This window comes from Apis cerana, linkage group LG11 (genome assembly GCF_029169275.1).
Source record: "Apis cerana isolate GH-2021 linkage group LG11, AcerK_1.0, whole genome shotgun sequence".
NCBI classification, from domain to species: domain Eukaryota; kingdom Metazoa; phylum Arthropoda; class Insecta; order Hymenoptera; family Apidae; genus Apis; species Apis cerana.
Window position 1 is genome coordinate 2,684,801 of NC_083862.1, and position 17,177 is coordinate 2,701,977.

The window sequence follows — 17,177 nt, forward strand, 5'->3', positions numbered from 1 at the left end:
AGAAAGAAAGAACAAATCTGGTAATATTACAAGACCGGTACAAAGTATCGAGTCTACATCTCGATAGCGGTACGTACGTATAAAGTGGCACAAGGCAAGCCAGTCCCACTTCCCTTTCCTCCTTGTATGTATGTGCACACACAGTATATCTCATTCCATCATCGTCTCCTACCTGCCCATTCTTCCTAAGGAGTGGTTACTTTCCAAACTTCTCAATTGCATGTATTAGTTCATTTACCCTACGATTCTCTGATCCACGATACACCATAATTTACGTATTATTAATATGCTTAGAACAAGATCTCACATATGATGTCTTTTTTAATTAACTTGGTAGATATGATAGATTTTTTTGTTTTTTTAACGTTTACTATTTTTATCAGAACAAATATGGAAAATATTTGATTCATATATTCTTTAATATATAATAAAATAAACATTCAATCTATTTTTAAAAACTGAGTATATCTGTTCCATTAATAATTGAGATAGCATAAAAATATACATTTAACAAATTTCCAAAAATGAAAATATCAATATTATATAAAAAAAAAAAATGTTTGTATGCACTTGTATTATTATATTGAAAACGACAACGGAACACTTTATTAGAAAAAGAAAAAATGTAAACCTATAATCACTGACGACAATCCGGTACGCGGTACGAAGTCGATAGTATTTGCTGAGTTACGAAAGTAAGCGGTTTTAGAAAGTACAGAAGGCTCGAGGTGAACGGCGTTCTAACGGCGGAGATCTTGCACAGCAATTACGAAGTGGCTTTGCAACGACGATCGAGGACCGCGTTATTCAGCTGCTACGTAAGACTATTCGATGAAGCAGGTGCACTCATTCGATTTATGATTCATTCATTCAAATTTTACTTAAGAAAATTCAAGTATTGCGCAAAATTTTAAATATTTTGACACGAGATTAAAAAGAATAAAAAACGAGTGAAAGTATTACGATATCAAAAAAAAAAAAAATTATAATAAACTCACTTTATTTCGAGAATTAAATTTCTTGGTCGAACTGCACTTTACGCTTTAAATACGGAATACACCTTAATAACGGAAAAATAATTTATATATATTAAGCTGTTCACGATTAGGAAAGACAAAAAGATGATACGCTTGAAGAATAGTCAGTACTCGCGCAGTGTTTTCCGTGATCCCAGAGCCTTTTTAACAGAGAAGATTACAGCTGGGGGAACACGGTTTTCACTGCTGAGCCCACAAATACCAGTAAACAATTCTATGTATATGTATATATAGAATTATCATTCGTTTGAAATATACAAAAAAAAAAAATGAAATGTATTATCTTCTTGTAAATATGAGACTGTCTTCGATTGACGTCGAGAGAGATATGTCGCAAAGCCGATAGGAGAGAGAAAAAGACTGACTATCGTAGCACAGAGAGCCAAGCCAGTTTCTCACCCCCACTGACCTAGCGACCGAGAAAAAGATCAAGGTGTTGCATCGGGCAACGAGTGAGCCATCGAGAGTAACGTCGAAAAAAGTATTCCTTGTCTATCCTGCACTCTTCAAGACGTTATCTTCCACCAACTGCCGTAACAAACGTTAGATCACACACTGGCCCAGCGAGAGCAGAGCCACGGTTTGATCACGTGACGTTAGGTTGCGTCACAGTTGCCCCTCTCACTACTCAACCAACGAACCAACCGAACGACGAGACCGCCATCTTTACCCACTGATAGCCAGAGGAACACGGACACGAGCACCGCCAACGTATGAACAACGTTTCTGCTTAATCCTTTTTTTTTATGTGCACAAAGAGTAGATCTTTAGTCATCAGATCGTTATTCACCAAATTGATAGAATCTTCCTGCATTATTTCATATTTTTCTTTCTCTTCGCTTTCACGATTATAACTGATTTTAAAAAGATCTGTTAGATTTCCATGTGCCGCGCTGGCACTTATCGGAGTTCACTGCACACGACATAAATCGGAAAAATTATATGCGAAATGGATTGACATATATTATCATTGAATGAAATAATGTTCTTTTTACAATGAATTATATATGATACGTTTAATATAAATTATGAAAATAAAAAATTATAATTTATTATGCGAAAAGAAACACAATACAAATTAAATGATAAACTGACTGATTAGTTGAATTTTCAAATGATTCGATTTATTAAAATCGCTTGTTAAATGCAAATGCACATTTCCGCAATAACTACTCTTTAGAAATCGCGATCACTTATACAGGAAAATCATAAAAAGATAAAAAATGGTGCACAGTGAATGGTCCAAGGCAGTATGTATGATTTCACAGCCAATTATTTGAAATTTGGTGCTCGCTTCCAATTAAGTCCGGTCTCGATACCACGCCACGCACGCAATTTACGGACCACGCCACGACACAATAAAAATCGAACGGATATGCGACACGAATTTTTTTTTATCACGATAAAGTCGTGTATTTTAAACGTCCCCAGAAGTGATAAGATAGCACAGACCGCAGTTTGATCCAAATTGAACGATGAGAAGTAAAAATGATGGAACAATCGCTCAATGGAGAACGTGGTAACCACCACGATGGCGTTCGAGCCTCTGGCAAACGACGAGAGAGCTTTCTTCAGACTTCGGAAAATTGTCGGAGAGGAGGACTCAAGTACCGAACACGACCGACTCCGACGGCGAGCAGCGACGAACGAGGATGCGCTCGAGCGCGTAGCCTGTGCCGCACTCTCAGTTTATCCCCACTACCAAGTATGATCGGCATCCGGTGGTAAGTGTGGCGCGCATTCGCGAGCATTTCTGTTCTCTGATTGGTGCATAGCCGTTGCTACTTGGCCTGCTATTGGTCGATTGCACACCACGAATTCCCGCGGCGTTCACTATCCATGAGGCACACAATTACACATACGTAGGAAGCACACGAGGCCACTCTCAATCTTACACAACGATATTCTGCGAGGACACCACATACACATGAATATACATATATACATATATGTATGTATACAATACACACGTGTATGTATAGTTGCTACTTGCGAGAGCTGTGCGCACACATAGAAGCCATCGACATATCTTTGTGTAATATATATTGGAAGATTCCACACGCCCGCGCTTCGCTACGATCGTATGATGGTCGAACAGGAACTGGCCACAAGCCGCGCGGAAACGCGCTACTTATGCTGTCGATGAGAAGAAAACCGACGAATCGAGACAGCCTTCATACCCACCGCTTTTGGATTCCATGTTACAGGTCCAAAAGATCATTGTAGTAGTGTGTATATATTTCTTGAATACGAACATGGGGATGGATTTCAACCAACCCTTCTTGCTGCTATGCGCAAAACCATGATAAATATGTTAGCATAGATACGAATTTGTCTTTCTTCCGTATCGTTTTTCATCTGATAATATTCTGATAAAAATAATCAAATTTTGCTATTTTAATTTACATTGAAAGCGCTATTGAAACCTTTGACCCATTTTTTTATCGATCTTTACATGCTTCGCATATAGGGCACCATAATGGTTTCCAACAATTAAGATTTTTTCTCCAGATATTCCAACTTATAGATTAATCATGATTTAATCATTATTTTAATCGAATGGAATACTTTAACTTTTCAAATTCGATGTAAAATTATTGATTGCTAATTTTAAAGATTTTGAAAATCTACAGTAATCTTTGAACGTAAATTGACATTACGTAATGCGTATTGATACTAATGTTTTTTTCTTATTTTTTTCATTTGAAACATAAAAGATCAGAGATAAATATTAACTTACCATTTAATGAATAGAAAAAACGATGATCACACAATATCCATGAACACGTAAAATTGTAAAAAATTGAAGAAATGTACGATCAATGTGTTAGAATAAAAAATGAAGGAAAATTAAAATGAAACTGAAACGATCTTTACGATTCAAAGATTAAACGCGAAAGAACGGTGCTATGCGAATAGCGGTTAGTCGATTAACGAAGCTTGCGCGCATAGGAAAGAGGAGGGGGTGGTAGCTCGACAGAACATTGGAACTTGGTCGTCCTATTTCTACGTTCGGGAAAGTTCGTGCTGCGAACCGATCGTGCACGAAGCAACGGCGATATAAGTAGGTCGTTTCAAGCGCACGTGTCGTCCTTGACTCACATAGCGTGGCGCGCAGGCGCTCACCGTTGCCGCATTGCTGGTCGCTAGGGCTTTTTCTTTGTTCGTGAGCGCGTGTGTGTCGCGCAGAACACGACGGACACGCGCTCTTTTACAAATACTACACTGTATGCGTGACTATTGCTCACACGCACCTTTCTATGCACTCTGCAAAATGAGCTAGTGGCTGTACATTATCTATTTAGTACATCCAAAGTTCTCTACATTCTATATGATTTTACCATATATTAATTTGTTTGGATCAATCGCTTCCGAAGCGTACTACTTTTCGATAGTGTTAAACTTTCGTTAAATTTGTTTGAAAAAATGTTAATCATAAGTTATAATGAATAAAATAAATATAATAAATAATTCAATTTTCTTTTCAATATTGTTTCCCACTCAATTTTTTTCATAAATGTAAAAAATTAATTTCTATTTATATAACGAAATGATACATATTTCGATGTTAAAAAAATTAAAATGGTAAAACATTTATAAAAAGCATTATGAAAGAGATTCTATCGGAAATTATATACTTGCTGCAGACGATTCTCGAAAGAGTTAAGATTCCAATAATCTTATATTTTGATCAGGCACCGAGATGGATTCCATAGATTCAATGGATATGAACGATACCGTGTGAGGTCGAAACAATGGGAAGGCGGTGCGTTGTGCAACTCTCAAGGAGAATGAACAGTATATGCGTGTCGTGCGTTACTGCGTGATCGCGGACGCATATGCGCACGCTCGATGATAATCGACAGAAAGAGAAAGGTCATCGAGGGGAATGGAGTTTCATGCTTCCTCTTCCTTGTTGCGATTACGAGTAGGTAAACGGGTATCCGAAATTGCGGAGAGTGACGCAACGCGCAGCTGTACGTATAAATTCACATACGTACATTCACAAATGTTCCTGCAAACGTGCATGTATTATGTAGGTGTATTTAGATAAAGTATTGGATATGCCAGTGGAAACGAAACGCTATGCCGACGGTGGGCCATATTTTTTTCTCCAACTAAAAATTTGCGTAAATATTATTATACAAAACATCTTTTGACATATAGTAGATTTAATTTTATTATTTTAGTACTATTTTAATACAATATATATTCACCAATTGAATATATATTCTTGAAACATGGATAAAACTTGTACATATTATTTTCTTGAAGTTCTTTGATAAATTATAATTCAGAGATACCATATTTAGCTTCAACAAGAACTTCTCTTCATATGCATAAAGAAGTGTTGACATAATTCAGGACTTGAAGAGTTAAGAAAAGATATAACTAGATAAAATTGTTAAATAAATATATATATTCTACAAGTAAACATTCAAATGGTATTTCTGATTCTTGCAAAATTTAAAACTGAATTTGATTAGAATAAATATATAGAATATCTCTAAAAGACAATTCGATTTAAAATTGAATCGAAAATATGAAGTGAAATTCTTCCATATGAATTTCTATTTTTTAATTTCTAGAAATTAAGAAATTAAATTTCAAAATTTATGGAATATTTCATTTAATCACGATTATTATAAGTGCACACTTATCTAACGAATTTTCAAATTTGATTTTCTTGAATTACATATGAAAAAATTCTATTTTACATTTTTAACTTATTTTTTATATCATAAATTATCTACTTTTCGATTCTATCACAATTTCCAAATTATTCTATATAAATTACATAACATAGCATAATTTTAATATAATTTAATTTAATAGATTTAATTTTCTTTTAGTAAAATTTTGCGTTTTGAGAGAAAATTTTTAACATATTTTGTATTAAAACGAGAATTGTAATTGACAAGAGAATAAACTGACAACCATCTAATTACACTATCTTTGCTATATAGCCAAGGATAGTGATGCTTCACGATGAGACCTGTATGAGAAGTTGGTAGTCCGCGTTGGCTTTGGCATCGTGGGTATTGATCGCAACGGGAACTCAAAGGGGAGGCCACTACGTTAGGCTATTCGAACCCCAATTGGATCGACCTACCTCGTGGTAGTAAACGGAAGAGGGGCTATCGCGGCCTATGTCAACGAAACTCTTATATTAATTCGTTTTTTATATCTATATATCTATATATCTGTAAATTATCAATGTGGCTTGGTCATATTCGTGTTAAATTATTCTAAAAACTTTTTTGATTTAAGAAATATTTTTCTATTTGATTTTTCAGACATTTAATTCTTCAAAAACATGTGTATTTTTTCGTTAATTAATTAATAATATTAAAAAATTAAATTGATTATATAAAATATAAATTTTTTATAATTTTAATAAAATTATTAAAAAATTAATCAAAAGAATAATCAGATGATTGATTATTTAAAAAAATAATTCTTTAAATATTATTAAAATAATTTTCTTTAAATAATATTTAAAATAATTTTGCAAATTATTTTGGAAAAATACAATTTCTTTTAATGCTATATATAAAATACTGAAAGGATGAAAACTCTGACATTAGGACGTATAAACTATATAAAATTTTTATAAATAATAAAAAATATCATTAAATTATGTAAATATGAAGATCTATTTTATTGTAGAACAAATACTGAGAAAATGAAAAGAATTTTTGAGATAATCTAATTTTTTTATATTAACGCATTTCCGAGAAATTGAGGATTTCAATGTGACAATTACTCGTTACTTACAAAGACCTTGAACATTCATTCGAATGGGAGAAAACAAACGTTAACTGTGACCCAAATTTTTCGACGAATGACCGAGTTTATGCAATTTTTGTCGGCACTTTTATTATGGAAATAATTGGCGCGAGAGATATGGAGAATTTGCGACTTTTATTTGATAGATGTTGAACAAATTGTCGTGCACAATGTCGTTACATAACGCAATTCTTTAATAATAATACAGGTCTCTAATGAAATCATGACGAAGTAAATATGAAAAAAAAAGAAATTAAGGATAATCTACATTTAATAAATAAGAAGTTTTTATAGATATATCTACTTATATTGATAGAATTTTTCTTGTAATGATTTGTGCGAAATAACGAATATTATAATAAGCAATTTTTCTTGCTTCTAAAATTATCATCGTCAAAGGATTCACAATTTTATATTTTCTTATCATTGATAATGTCATTGATAATATATAAATATAATATAAATATTTATATACAAATGTGTTACAAATTCACATGAAACTTTGTATACAAAATTTTAACCTTACTTTATTTTCGCCTACAAGAAGGATAGAATATGACAATTAATGAAAGACAAAGAAAGATTGAGATTCGAAACATTTAAAAAAATTTATGACGTATTGGTTTCGTGTGAAACCATCACGTTACTTGCATCAAGATTGTGAGTTCAAGTCCTAGTAATGAAGATACGTAAGTACTATTTGAACATAAATCTGAAAGAATTTGACAAGAACTTGTAATGAATAAATAAACGATAAAAAAATTAATATTTTAGCGAAAATTTAGCGAAAAGAGTTAGGTTAAGGTTAGGTAAAAGTTAGGTTAAATTAGATTAAGGAGTTAATAAAAGTTTATTTTTTCTTACGAATTATATATCGAATTACTAATGGATGTCATAAATAGAAATTACTTATGAGCGTGAAAAATGTATGAAATGATTGGCTGTTGTAAACAGCCAATAAAGTTCAAAGAAGTCATGTCGTCGCAGTGTACCGTTCCGATTTAACGCGCATACTTTTCTGTCGTTCGAGGTAGCTCGCATGCTAGCGTTCTTCAGATAAGCACATTCTTATCTGCGTACATTACTTACGTAAGCAACAACTCGTGTAAGTCTTTGCTCGGCTTCGCCCCTTTTTCCTCTTCCGTTCTCTCCCGATGTTTGCAATTTTTTTCTCCTACATTTCCTTCGTGTTTTGTTTCTTCCTGTCTCGTTCTCGGTATTTCAACTCTTATGTATTTACGCACTTTAGAATATTATTTTATTTTATTTTATTTTACTTGATATAGTCCTTTTTTCAATAAATTCCGCTTTTTCTTTTTGATTGTAGATGTAAATTTATAGATTTGTTAATTAAATAAAGCAACGTTTCGAAAAAGGGATACAGTTAATTATAGTAATTATGATTTGTTTATTATATATTAATGATCGGGATGGTCACGTGGATTCGACGCGTGCAAGAAACAATTGGAAGATATAAATGAGATATTCTCACCGAAACGGTGAATTACAAGTATAAATTGTAATTTTAGATAGAATAATTAACTAAACTAGATAGGATAGAAATTAATCATTGCCGATTCGAAGAAATTTTAAAATAAATATACAATTAGCTTTAATTGTAATCAAAAAGTTAAAAAATATAAATATATATATATATTAAATTATATATTAAATTATATTATTTTTGCAAATATAAAAATGAATATATTCACCGTTAGTAATTTCTCATTTTTATTGTTAATAAAATAATTATCGATTCGTAATTAATACAATAATATTAAAAATAATATTAATAATAATAATCATATTAATTGAAAAGCATGAATTAGCAAATATAATGATCCATATATATATGTATATATACATATATATATAAAAATACAAATTTATGGAGAAAACTAATATTATTCGAGCGAAACGATATGATTTCATTGAATGGAACAACATGTTATCGAGAATGACATCAATTGACCCGTTCTAATTGCAATATTCTTCGCGTAAAATGGTTGCGAAAGCCGGTAGGATATAACGTATACGCGAGCAGATGGTCGGAACTCGTCGCATGATCTCGGGTGTTATCGGTTTAGATTAGAAACGAACCATACGCGCAAGTAGAAGTTGCAAGTTGAGGGACGACGTTCGCTGATTTATCAGCGGAACGCCGCTCGTACGAGGAAGCCGGAGTAAATCGACGAATGCACCTTGGGATTCTTGTTACTTGCTTCGTTCCTTTGTTACACAACCGGCTCTCTCGCCAACTCGGCCAACTATCGACCCCACCACCAACTTTGTTCTCGCTCTCTGCTCCCCTTTTCTTCCGTCATCTCGTACTCTATCCCTTTCTATTTCTTTCTTTCTTCATTTCTCTCTCTCTCTCTCTCTATCTTTGTCTTACTCTTCGTCGAGCACTCCCTCTCTTCTCTCCCATGCTCCCTTTAGTCGCTTTTATTCCAACCCCATCTCTCTATTTCTTCTTTTCTTTTTTGACAACCTCCGCTCTTTCTGTTGCCTGTCCTTTCTCTTCGAGCTTATTCCCCTGTGTCACCTACTCGTCGTCAGAGTTGGGCGTTATTGGAAGAAACTCCCGTACGAGCAATTATCGAAATAAAACTTCCATCGTCGCGATGGATGCACGTACTCGATGTTTTATATTTTTCGATTATTTATACGATTAATCCTTTCGATTTGATATTTTCCTACTCGATTTTTATTACTTTTTCTATCAGAGATATGAAAATAAAATACGTATAAATTAAATTTTATTTAAAAATTGAGACGTTCCCGTAGTTCTTTCGAATGAAACATATGTATGTATCTATCTAAAATTAAGTAGGTATTGAATACTTTCGGTCTTCTGTCAGTGTGTTATTGTCTACTTATATATATTTATTTTCATTATAAATATATTTATATATATTAAAATGTTCTAATAAATATAGATTTGTTCAAATGGAAAAAAAACAATAATATGAAAATTTTTTTTTAATACAAAAAATATAAAAGAATATAAAAATTTTAAAGAATCGTTTAAAATATATCAGTCGTTTAATTTAGCAATTATATATATACTTATTTGTTTAAATTAAAGGATTATCTAGATCGTTAAATCACGGCTAAGTCACAGTTATCAATCAAGAGGTATCTAATAGTAGTATAAGTATTTATAATCAGATTATAAAACTACAAAATCTAAGATATTCATTGAGATATATCCTATCAGAATTGAAAAAGTTAAATAACGTAAATATAAGGACAAATATTAGTATTTTTAGCTATAATAGTGGGTTATTTTTGATCCAATCGATTTAATAATCGATGATAATATTAATCAGATAACAAATAATATATCAGAATATCAATGTTCTGATCGATGAGACATTGGTTCATTTTTTAAAAAAAATATATTTTTGAATAATTTATTGTGATAAACGATTTAAAATAATTATCGAACGAGTAATTATATAGAACATAGATCATATTAATGAAAAAATTTTTATGATTTGATGAATAAAAAAAAAATCAAAATTAAAAAAAATGTTTTTTAAAATATCACAATTCACGATTCTTGTACAAGTGATGCAAATTTTGTCAAGAATATGTTCTACAGTCAAACAGAAATACCGAGAGGTACGAAAGATTCGATTATTTGATTATTTGAAATACTCGTTATCTTGGTTAGCATGTATTTGTTATGTGGTTGGACAGTGACATGAAATACGACATTTTTGTGTCATGTTGCGCCATTATGATGATAAGTGGAAGATTCCAAAACTAACGAATGGAGATCCATTTATCTTTGTATAATTCCTATAATCGAAATTCATAATAGAATACAAAGACGTCTGAAAATTTCGAAATAATATAACAATTTGTCCACTTATCAATTATCATTTTATCAATTATCATATAAATCGAATAAACCGATGAAAATTTACAAAACACGAATCTTCGTTCGAAATATAAAAATATATCTATAGATATACTTTTCAATGTAATTACTTATATATTATCGACACGGTTAATACAATATAATTTCACAAAAATTAAAAATTCCTTTAGAGAAATTGTCATAAAAAAAAAAAAATTCATATATCTAAAACTTTCTGTTCTTCATTCGCCTTAAGAAATTCCATCTTTTACACGAGCCGTTTCAGCTTCCTCTGCGAACCCTCTGCATCTTCCGCGTCTCTACCCTCGCTATCTATTTCCGTCCTTCTCTATCGGTTTTCTCCTTCGCGCTTTCGTCAAGTTACCACCCATTCTTTCCGAATTCTCCTCGCCACTCGCAACGTGCCTCCCTCCCCTTAGTCCTTCTCCTTCCTACCCGTATTTATACTACATCCGTCTTCTTTCTTTTTCGTGAGCGTTCGACGGATCCAAGGGGAAAGTGGTGGGGGGCCACGTGCTCCCAGTACCTAGTCACGCGAGGATAGAACACGTGGTACAGTACTTATACTTACTTACGTATGTCCGTTGGGATGCATAGGCGTGGAAACGTGTTTTCCCTCGATGCCGCATAGCCGCATGTTGTTGGCTAGGTTATATAGGATTTTACGCGGAAATTAATGCAGTCGTAGCGTGGCAGAACATCTTAAAGTTCAAATGTCGCAATGCGAAAAAAAGGAAAACGGGGAGAAGATACAGCGTCGAGATATACGAATATTGTTTCTGATGTTATGATAAATTACAATTAATAAATTGAATATTTTCACGAGTATCTAAACAAATGAATTAAATGAAAAATGAATTTTTATATAATTAAAGTTAGATTTTTTTGATGCATAAGAATAAATTTTGAATATAATCGTTTAATAAAATCGTTTTAATTTAAAGTAGAGAAAATTTGTTATAAATCAAAAATGACCCGGTATCAGCTAATTTGTTTTGTAACAGAAATGAGAGAAATTTTGGGATGATTTAAAAGTGACGCAACATCCACTGTCCATGCAATAGTTTTACCGTACATTATAACGATTAAAAAATTTTAATTTTTAATTAAAAACAGTTAATGTTTCGAAACATTTACATAGTAAATGTAAGCCCAATCCCAATATAGATAAATATATTGATATAGATTTCTGTACAAATATATTTTATATGAAATTGATCATTTCATGCTTTCAAAAAATATATCGCCTTTTATCTTATCGTACATGCGTAAATATAAAAGCAAATTTTGTATTTTTATTTGTGCGTACGATAGATTTATATGTACGTCAAAAGAAAATACATTTTGGTTCTTATCACTTTCATCAATTTCCTGCTTCACCATCATAAAATTTAAAACTTGAACACGTATTTATTTATTTGATCAAAGTATCAAGTTTTACGTAATTCAAAATAATAATTGATACAATTAAGAGCTCGAAGTAAAAAAAAAAAACGAGAAAATAAATACGTAGATGAAATAGATCGAAAAAAGGCTATGAAAGAAAAGAGTAAAAAAAAAAAAGGATGATAAAACTATAATACTCGATTGTTAATCGAGTGATTCGTTGTCGGTCGTGCATAGCGGCTGGTTGGCCAGCTGCACTTGACTCTCCTATGCAAGATAAATAGGTGCGGCTGGTTCCTATTAATAGCGGATGGTTTACGTGGCGATTGCAGTGTACGAGCTTAGTGTAACTTGCCAGCGGTTCACATAGCGTCGAGAATTGTTCGTGTCGTAAATTACATTTAGTTACGTAACGACATTGGTGCATAGAAACATAAAAAAGACATCGAAAATATTCAGTATTATAGTTAACGATATTCAAAAGAAAATCACGAAAATATCGTTCAAATGTTGTGATAGAGATTTCGAAACCATAATTTATGATGATGGTTATGATTGGAAAATCCACTAAAATCTTATTAAAATTTTAAAAACTAATATATCCAATAAATCTAATACACTCTCTGTTATTGAGAATCGACAAAGAAAATTGATAAGTTTTGGCGTATATTATTCCTTCTATTTTTGCGATTAAATAATACTAAGAATGTTATTTGTGTACTAAGATCGAGAAAAAAATAAAAAGATAATAAACTTAGTTATATTTGACTCTATATTCATAACCTCTTGCCAATCTCTCATCACATTCTCTGCATGACACTTACAATACGCATGAATATATATATATGATACATACCATCATAAAATTCTACAACATAGAATAGAAAATAAAAAATGAATGAATTAAAAAAAAAAAAGAAAGAGATCGAGTAATTCCTCGAAATCTTTAATCGATATACATGTGTTCATACACGTGTTCTATTAGTTTAAGCTAGAACTAGACAAAGTCCAAAGCGCCCTCTCTATCCCTCACTTCACTCCTATATCGCTTGTACTGGACTGTGGTATGTGCGAAATACTTTCGGTACGTATTCACGTAAAATTCATACGCGAATAAAACTGAGTGGGCGCAAAGAACGATTAAAAAGAAGGCACAAATACGTGATAAAATACGGTTCATCGATAAATCGATATATGAAATATATTTGTTCCACTAGTTAAGCTAGAGCTAGGCAAAGTGTAGGAGGGGAGGAGAGGGACAAAAGAGGAAAGGAGGGGATCAAACAAAATCTGGTATAGGCCGGGCAACGACCTTTAGGCACGTGGCACGAGACACGTGCTGCATTCGACAAACTGTCGAACGGCCTTTTGCTTCTTTTATCTGTGCTCGCTTCTGTTTTCACCTCGTCCCGCTTAAAATTTTCGTTTCGGTCCGCGTTATCTCTCACCGCGTCGCAATTTTCTTTTATCGACTGTACCATAAATACGAAACAGGGACTGATCCGAGAAACTGACGTTTCGCTATTTATGGCTCTGTCGGTATATCGAAGAAAAAGGGTGATTTTTGTGGCTGAAATCTGTAAATAATCAACTTTGACAATCTATCAGTCTCTTTTTGAAGGAAGAAAAAATTTTTGCAAATTTTTTCTGTTTTTCTTATAATAAGAATACACGTTTGCTGAATCATATCGAGAACAAAAATAAGTAAAAGAAAATGAAAAATTTTTTTACGTTAAAATAAAGACAATCTGTTTGATCAGATGTATCGATAGTAAGATTCTTTCGAGTTGAAAAGCATGAGTAAACATGGAGCTCGATCATGGCAGTGTGTCAGAAATGTTCATTCATATCTTAGGTAGGTATACTTAAGTATCTCTATGTGTTTAGAAAACTACTTATGTATTTAGAAAATTAAATATACACAAAGTGTTTAGTTACAGGTATTCAAAAATTTAAACGGTGATTCTTTTAGTCAAAAGAACGAAGATGAAGAATAATTTTTATTATTGACAAATAAAAATGGAATAAAATATCCTTAAATGCTCAAATACTGATTTTTAAGTATCGTAGTCTTTTTTTTTTTGCAATTTTTCTATGTCGTGTTTTTGTCCATATATTGTTGAATTTAGAAATTATTGTAATCTCTATTAATCAAACCACATTCATTCAGGTAAGAATGTTTTAACATTTAAACTTTTAATTATCAATAACTAAAAAATTAAGTCGAAATTTTTATTTTTGATTTTTGTCTTATTTGGATTTGAAAAATTACCATGAAAAAGTGTAGTTAATGATTGAATGTTATTTTTAATGAGATTATTTTTATTTTTAACGAATAATTTTCTGATCATTTATGTGATTTATTTATTTTTCCTTTTATATTTTTATACTGTTATATATTCGTTTTGTAAAATTGGTTATTTTTTTACTACTTTAATCGAAAGTCAGTTTAAATAATACAAATATTATCGTTTAAAGAGCAATAAAATATGTATATAATATATAATAAATTGAAGACTATGAAACTAGAGTCGTCAGATTATCATATCGTTATCTTTATTTATCCATGGATTATATGAGCGTGGAAGATAATAGTTCATTTTCCAATCTCGTGATACTATAAAAGATTTGATATAGTCGATCATAAGTATTATATAATTATATCTACTTGTATCTGAAAAAAAATAATTGATTTTATATGTATTTTTATTTATTTTCAATGATTTCTTATAAAATTATAAAATAATTTTAAATAAATATAACCAAAATCCTAAAATTGTGAAATTAATATTGAATTATGAATTCAAAAAAGATAAAATAAAATAGATTGATTTTAATTTTTCTCTTATTATTTTTTCATACAAAGCTAAAGATGGCTATCTAAATATGATATTTTTTATATTTGATATAATGATATATACAAAATATTTCTGACATAATTTAGATAATAAAAATAATTTTAAAGAGGAAATATTGTGAAAAATAATTTTTATGTTATATGTTTTTATGTTATATGTGGATGAAAAAAATTTATTTATTTATTATCATAAATGACATATTCGTTTGAAAATTTTTCAAATAATATGAATTCTTTTAATAATTTGAATAATATGGAATAATTTTTTTTTAATCTATAGATCACGATTCTTAAAAGGATTTCAAAGTGATTTTTAGAGAAATTATTTTTACTTGTTATTATCTAAAAAAATGTTTAATATTTATTTATTAAATCTTATCATGCACAAATAAAGTAAAGTAAAATATTAATCTATCATGGCAAAATTGTGATCATATTTTATTTAATATTAAACATTTTATATTTGTTATAAAATATAGATTTTTCTTCACTAAACCTTTAATCTCCAAAAATAAATATTATATTATCTTTACGCTATTAAAAATGCATTTTTATCAGAAAATGTTATCAGAAAAAAGGGGATCAAGATTAAAAAAAAGAGTTATAAAATATTAGTTTTTATACTGCATAGTTTTCATAAAAAAAAAGGAATAGCTTATAAAATAATGCCTTAAAAAATATTGAGAAGCACTGATGTAAAAAAAGAAAAGAATAAAATTCATAATTGAATAACAATGATTTGATGAAAAACGAGAAACTGCGTTTGTGAAATACAAGACGTTTTCAATAATTAATATTTACTGCATTGCAGTAATAGATGAGCAAAGATATTCATATATTAGTATCTAAGCAATAATGTTAAAAGATTTTTACATAGGAATGTAAAAATATTTATACTGCAATTGACTATTGCGTTCTTTTTACGTCGTAAAAATATAATTTTTTCTTATTATATGTGATATTAGTATAAATATAAAGTGATTCATTAAATGAATTTAACAATTTACATTTATAAAATACAAAATCAATTAATTAACAATTCCGTATAGATAAATCGAAGTATTTAACAGAATTGTATGATGCTTATTTGCCAATAATGCATTATTTGATTAATTTAATTTAAATTCTTGATTATTTTATTTTATAAATGTTAAAAGTGGTTTATAACACAAATATCCATTGTATATTTTTAATATTTTTAAGAATAATTGATTTAAAGATTTAATGATAGATTTATAATTTCATCAATATACTTTACTTGTTATATTTATTATGCAATGTAATTATAATAAAATAAAATAGTTAAAAAAAAAAGAAATTAAAAATAATAACGAAGACTCTTCAAGAAAAATATTTCATGACCTCCACGAATTATGATTCATAAATCGGGAAATCACTGGTAGACTGTACTTGGATAAAAGACCTTTTTCATGAGAGATATAAGAAAAAAAATCTATTATTTTTTATTTAAAAAAACATTGTGTAATTGCAATAACGTAATTAGGGACAATAAGTCAAAATATTATTTTTGACAAATTTTATATCTAATTTTTAAACAAATCAAACATAAAAATTTACAAAAGAATGAACATATCAGTAATTTGCATTCTATTATCGTATCCCCCTTCATCGTTAAAAATGTCTTGCCCATTTCGAAACATTCTCAAGAATTTTTCTACTTATATTATCTATATGTTACGACAAATATTACTACTAAATCACACTGTTTCTAAATCCCTAGAAAGTAAGATCCCTTTCTACTTTTACCTAGAAGTTAATATATTTCAAATACTTCAAATATTTTAACATATTTCGAAACATGAGAAAGAATTCAGTCAGATAGAATAAAATGGAACAAAGAAAAAAGATTAAATATTACATCTCTCCTTTCTCAGATCTTACGATTTTAAAATTCTCACGTTACGTTAATTGTTCGTCCATTCGAAGGAAAACGCGCCTTTATCCCACTTTGCAGATCCACTTTGGTGCGAGTTAATTTTCATTCAACTATCATCCACGAGGCTCGATAGGGCGGCATCGGTCGCGAAACAATAGAAGAGAAAGAGGAAAAGAGTGACACGAGATGAGCAGCCCAACAAAATAGTTGGTCTACGTCGGTGTGGCCTCGCTCTAGAATCGTTCTAGATCGCCATCTAGAGTGGCGAGGATGCGGGGTGGGAAAGGGCAAGGAGGGCGCTGAGGTCAGCAGTACAACACT

General features: G+C 30.6%; 2 long non-coding RNA genes across 2 annotated transcripts; one reads left to right on the forward strand and one right to left on the reverse strand.

Moving 5' to 3' along the window:
* Window positions 1-2,059: 2,059 nt before the first annotated feature.
* Window positions 2,060-4,838, reverse strand: LOC107997235 (uncharacterized). The gene is made up of 2 exons (XR_001765959.3): window positions 3,778-4,838; window positions 2,060-3,325 (listed from the first exon to the last, which is right to left on the reverse strand). It is a non-coding gene; the product is annotated as an uncharacterized LOC107997235 (long non-coding RNA).
* A 2,842-nt stretch (window positions 4,839-7,680) lies between these two features.
* Window positions 7,681-16,284, forward strand: LOC133666921 (uncharacterized). The gene is made up of 2 exons (XR_009831819.1): window positions 7,681-13,957; window positions 14,037-16,284. It is a non-coding gene; the product is annotated as an uncharacterized LOC133666921 (long non-coding RNA).
* The last annotated feature ends 893 nt before the right edge of the window (window positions 16,285-17,177 follow it).